This window comes from Castor canadensis, chromosome 4, assembly GCF_047511655.1.
Source record: "Castor canadensis chromosome 4, mCasCan1.hap1v2, whole genome shotgun sequence".
Taxonomy (NCBI): Eukaryota; Metazoa; Chordata; class Mammalia; order Rodentia; family Castoridae; genus Castor; species Castor canadensis.
In genome coordinates this window covers 49,029,216-49,034,294 of record NC_133389.1, presented here as the reverse complement: position 1 = coordinate 49,034,294, position 5,079 = coordinate 49,029,216, and positions in this window count along the sequence as shown.

Genomic DNA, 5,079 nt, shown 5'->3' with positions numbered 1-5,079 from the left:
TCAGTCCATCTACTATAATTCCCAAAGTGAAATCCTAGTTGCAGTCAAATAAATACAAGCTTTGCATGACTATGAAATAATAACGCATACAACTTTAGTTGAAGAACCTATGGTGGAACACCCTAGATTTTATCCATAGCTTTGTAAGCATTGAATTTCACAGAAATCATTTCGAAAGGGAAAGAATGTACAAGCCCCAAGTTTTAGCAAGGCTTTCCTTTCATGTGGTAGCCATATGTGTGCAGATACTTTGGTGCCCAGGTATGTGTGGTCCCAAGTTATGAGTGGTGCTATCTAAAATACTGATGGCATTTAAACCTGGTTTGACTGGAATGTGGAAAACTGTTAACATGATACTAAAGCATAGCCTAATTTTGTCAAAGTTGCTTTCTATGTGGGTTGATATTTTTTGCTCTCGATGGAAATACTCGATTTGTCTCAGTCTGCAATTGTTTTCTCATCTCCCAGTGTTAGTAGTTCTCTTTCCTTCCTCTGTTGAGGGATGAATAAAACTCTTAGCTCATAGACTAAGATCTGGCGCCTGACGTTCCAGGTTGGAATGGTATGGCATAGTATTAAGAGTGAGTTAAAGGGCCAACCCTCCCAAGAGACAAAAATAAAAACTAATTTTACCTAAATCTATGAAAGATTGACCTGTACAGATAGGGAGCATGTTTTTGAAACATTTCTTTAAGGTCTCTAATTTCAGGATCAAATGACTATGGGGGGAGGTCACTGATAAGGTCCCTAAACACAAATTCCAAAATCTGTCCAGAAACCCAAAGCCGTCATCCCCTCTGAGCAAGAAGTATCAACTTTGTGAATACTTAAGTGTCACTGTTAACAATAGGTAATAATGCCTAAAGGAATAGGTAGAAGGAGGACAAGTATTTTCTCAGATCTCATTAAGGGATCTCAGAGCCCAAGATAAATACATCATGCATTCCACCTTTTGCAGGACCAAATGTTACCAGAGCTGGCAGACAAAACTCCCACTCATTTTAGCATCCCTTACTATTATATATCTTTGGGAATTAATGAGTCTATGGAAGTGGTAAGCACTTGGGTTTTTAGGTGCTGCTGAATAGATTCACGATTACTTTGCATGCTTCATATATAAACAGATATCAAAAACATAAACTATCCAGTGCATCTGATAAAGCAGCACAGATGCTAAGGAAGGAAAACGGAGTTTTGTCTTTCTTTTGCCAACATGAAAACATAATTAGCAGCTGCAAATACTATGTATGACTATTTAGTAAACACCTTTTCTTCCTTGATAAGATTTATGTTGGGGATGGCAAATCATTATATATTCAGTTATTTTATCTTCCAATTTTTAAATGTATTTTTCCTATTCTTAAAAGTAGAAAATCAGCTATGGTAAAAATGTCATTCAATAATTTATTGAATCCCATCATCCAACAAAGTATGCTAACTACCAAGTAATCTATGTAACATCTCATGAATAAACAATATATGTATATATATGATATAAGCTTTAGGTCTTCTATACAGATAACCTGAGTAATAGTATATAGTTTAAGATAAGAAAAACCCTCTATTACTGGGTCTTTCTATCAAGAACTTAAACATCTGTATAATCAAACTTTCTACTTCTTAGTGAGTCACGTTTGATCCAATGTCTAGCTTTTTTTTCTTACATTGACTCCATGGCAACTATTTTGTGCTTTCAGAAAAATCTTGTGCTGCTGAAACTGAGAATCTTGAAAAACAATTTAACTTTTTTTTTCCAACTGTGAATTCCAACAATAAAGATATTGCAAAAGGACAGATTAATGTTAAAGAAGTCTGTGTCCCTGAAATCTGACCTCAGAGGAATTAATTATAGAGAACACATTAGGTACCAGTTCAAGTAAATCTTCAATTTCAAATGTCAGTTGTAAAGCATACATCACATCTCTGTGATAAGTTGTAAGCAAGTAATGGTGTCAGAGTAACAATCTGCCATCTAAACCAATTACAAAGGCATCAATACTCACAATTTGATATAAATATCCTTAACATGTCTACTTATCTGTACCACAATTTTATGTAACATCATCAGATTGTTTTAAAGGTTGATCCAGAATTTTTTTCTTTAGATTGCAGTTGTTTCAATCAGATCTAATACAGTATCTACCTGAGTAATGTGTCCATATTACTATCAGCTTTCTTTTAAGGAGGGATATTTAGGGGGGAAAAGTTAATATAAAAGGACAAAGTTTCATCAAAGGCATCCTGACACTAATGTGTGTATGTATTAAAAATAAAATATGTGTCCCCACTCCAGAGGAACTAATACAGAAACGTTAAAGTGACAGAGGTCAACATGAGAAGGGGATCAGGAACCAGTGTAAAGGTCAGTTAGAGATGAATCAACATGGGTTGTAACACATTTGTACATGGAAGCAATGCTAGGACTCTCTCTGTATAGCTATCCTTATCTCAACTAGCAAAAACACTTTGTCTTTCTTATTATGCTTATGTCTTCTCTTCAACAAAATTAGAAATAAGGGCAGAACAGGTTCTTCCTGGAAGCAAGGGGGTGGCAGGAGATAGTGGGGGTGGGACAGGGGGGAAAATGACCCAAACAATGTATGCACATGTGAATAAATGAATAAAAAAAAATAAAATATGTGTATAATATATATGCACACATACATGCATGCATATATATGAACATTAGAACAATATCTAAAAGACTTAATATTTGTGCAAACTATCAATGAGGCAGATGGGGAGGTAACTTTGCTAGCACACAGAAACAATCTCCAGTCCCTTTACAAAAGATTATGGTACTTGTATATGTGGTCTTCAGTAAACTATTTGATACCCATTCCCTATACCCACTGCTTCCTTTCCTTATCTATGAAATGGGTAGTAATATTTGACTGCAAAAGTATTTAAAACCTTTACATGGAAAATAAGTAACAAATACTTAAATGTAGCAAATGTGAATGATAAATTCAACTTTTAATTTTCTTCACTAAATCGTATTTACTTGACAATTATTCCCTTCCTAAAATCTAAATTCTTTTATAAATTTCTGATATGTATGCATCCTTTTCTGTTTAGTGGTAGACTATATCAAAAAGAGGTGTTTTAAAAATGCATAGTATACATTATGACATGCTACACTAATGTAATTCAGTGAAACTTTTAAAATGTAATTGCAACATGTATAGAAACATTTAAAATTCCAGGTATGTTAGTGTCATCCATTCTTACCAGGCTGTTATAGCTACCCCACAGGTCCTTGTTAACCCACTGACACACCAGAAGAGAGGGGAAAACCCTTTCTTTACCCTAGAAGTTGTGAAAAGAGGAAAGTCTTAGTAAGATGACATTTGCAAGTAACAAGCACTACTTTTGAAAGTCTATTTAAAAGGTGGAGTATCAGTTGAAGAAAATAGACTATAGCATACTAGACAAACCAGATGGTATTCATTAGAGAAGTCTAAAGAATTAAGGACATGGAGCAAGAGATATAGTTCAGTGGTAAAGTGCTTGCCCAGCTTGTGCAAGGCCTGGGTTTGATCCCCAGCACTACAACAACAAAAATTAATTAAGGATACAAATAAATGATCTACTAACAAAAATATGAGCAAGTACCATTAGAGAGGAATAAAGGAATAAAGCAATTGATAGAAATTGAATCCATGTTTTTAAGTATTGCTGATATTATGTACTTAAAGAATTTATTGGCATGGACTAAAATACTATAATCAGAAATGTAAAATTGGTAGATAATGAAACAGAGGAAATAATTATAATTCCTAAAAATGTAAATTACATTTTCCCATTAAAAAACTTATTTGGAGTTATATAATGATATCTATGAATAAATATTCTTAAAGTTTCCAATATTATTATGTGCAATATGTGCAATTGAATTAATTTTATACATTTAAAATAGAACTTGTAATTTTGGTTATATCCTCCAACATTTTATATTTAAGCTTTTTTAGGCATGAGCACAAAAAAATTTCTTTGATTGGCATTGTTTAGCATAATTGTTAAAGTGTCAGGATATCTAGTTACACTAGAGTTCCCCAAAACAAAAACATTGCTCATTAAAATCTGAAAATAATTGAGAAACCCTATAATAATGAATGGTAACTACAGATAATTAAAAAGGATAAAATTAAATTTAATCACAAGGGAAAAATATAATCATTGGTGAGTACCAGCAATTTTGGACATTAATTTTAAAGATTTTTGGGTACCTCTTGTCTGTGATAGAGTGGAAGCAGAATAAATAGTGATGAAAATTCCTCTTCAGTAAGAGAAGTGATGATCTGTATTATGTTCTTGTATTTTATTTTCAAAGAACTCAAAGCACTAAAACCGCACTTAGTTTAAATAATTTTTGAGGTTCTTTTTTCTTCTTTAGAGCTCTGTGAAAGTACAGTAAATATTATAAACCTGGAGTTTCAGAAAAGGGGCGACATATTGCAGACTTTCTGTTATAGTATGAGAGAGAGATATCGTTCATGAGAGGCATGGTAGCAGAAACAGGATTTTAGGTACGGGTTTTTCCTCCTACATTGTTGGAAATTGTTAAGGGTTAAATAGAATAAACTATTTGCTATCCTGTGATTTAGAAATGGCTGGTCTCTGTGACATGGATTAATAATTTTCAAAGAATTAGAGTAGAGAATATTCACTTATCTGTGAAGTTTTCCTGAACAGCACCTAGCCTATCTTTGCTGATTTAGAAGGTACTTCATAAATTTTTGGTATTCTTGAATTAATATTTATGAACATTCATTACCACTATAATCAAGCCATGCAGAGATACCAATTAATAGAGAATTCTGATGAGGGAATGCCATACCCATGAAGTTTTCACTGTGTATAAACACATCAATTCTTGTCTGTCTGCAGTGTCAGTGTTACTGTTTTCCATTTTGATAGCTTCATTCTGCTAACTAGAAAAATCCCGAATTCCAAAGTAAATAAATTAATCTAACCTCTGTATTTTTCTTCTTTTAATTTGTAACATCATGTGAGGTCCTTTCAGTGTTCGTGGCTATAAAAGTCCCTACTTGGTAATTTCCAAAGAAATTATTTAGT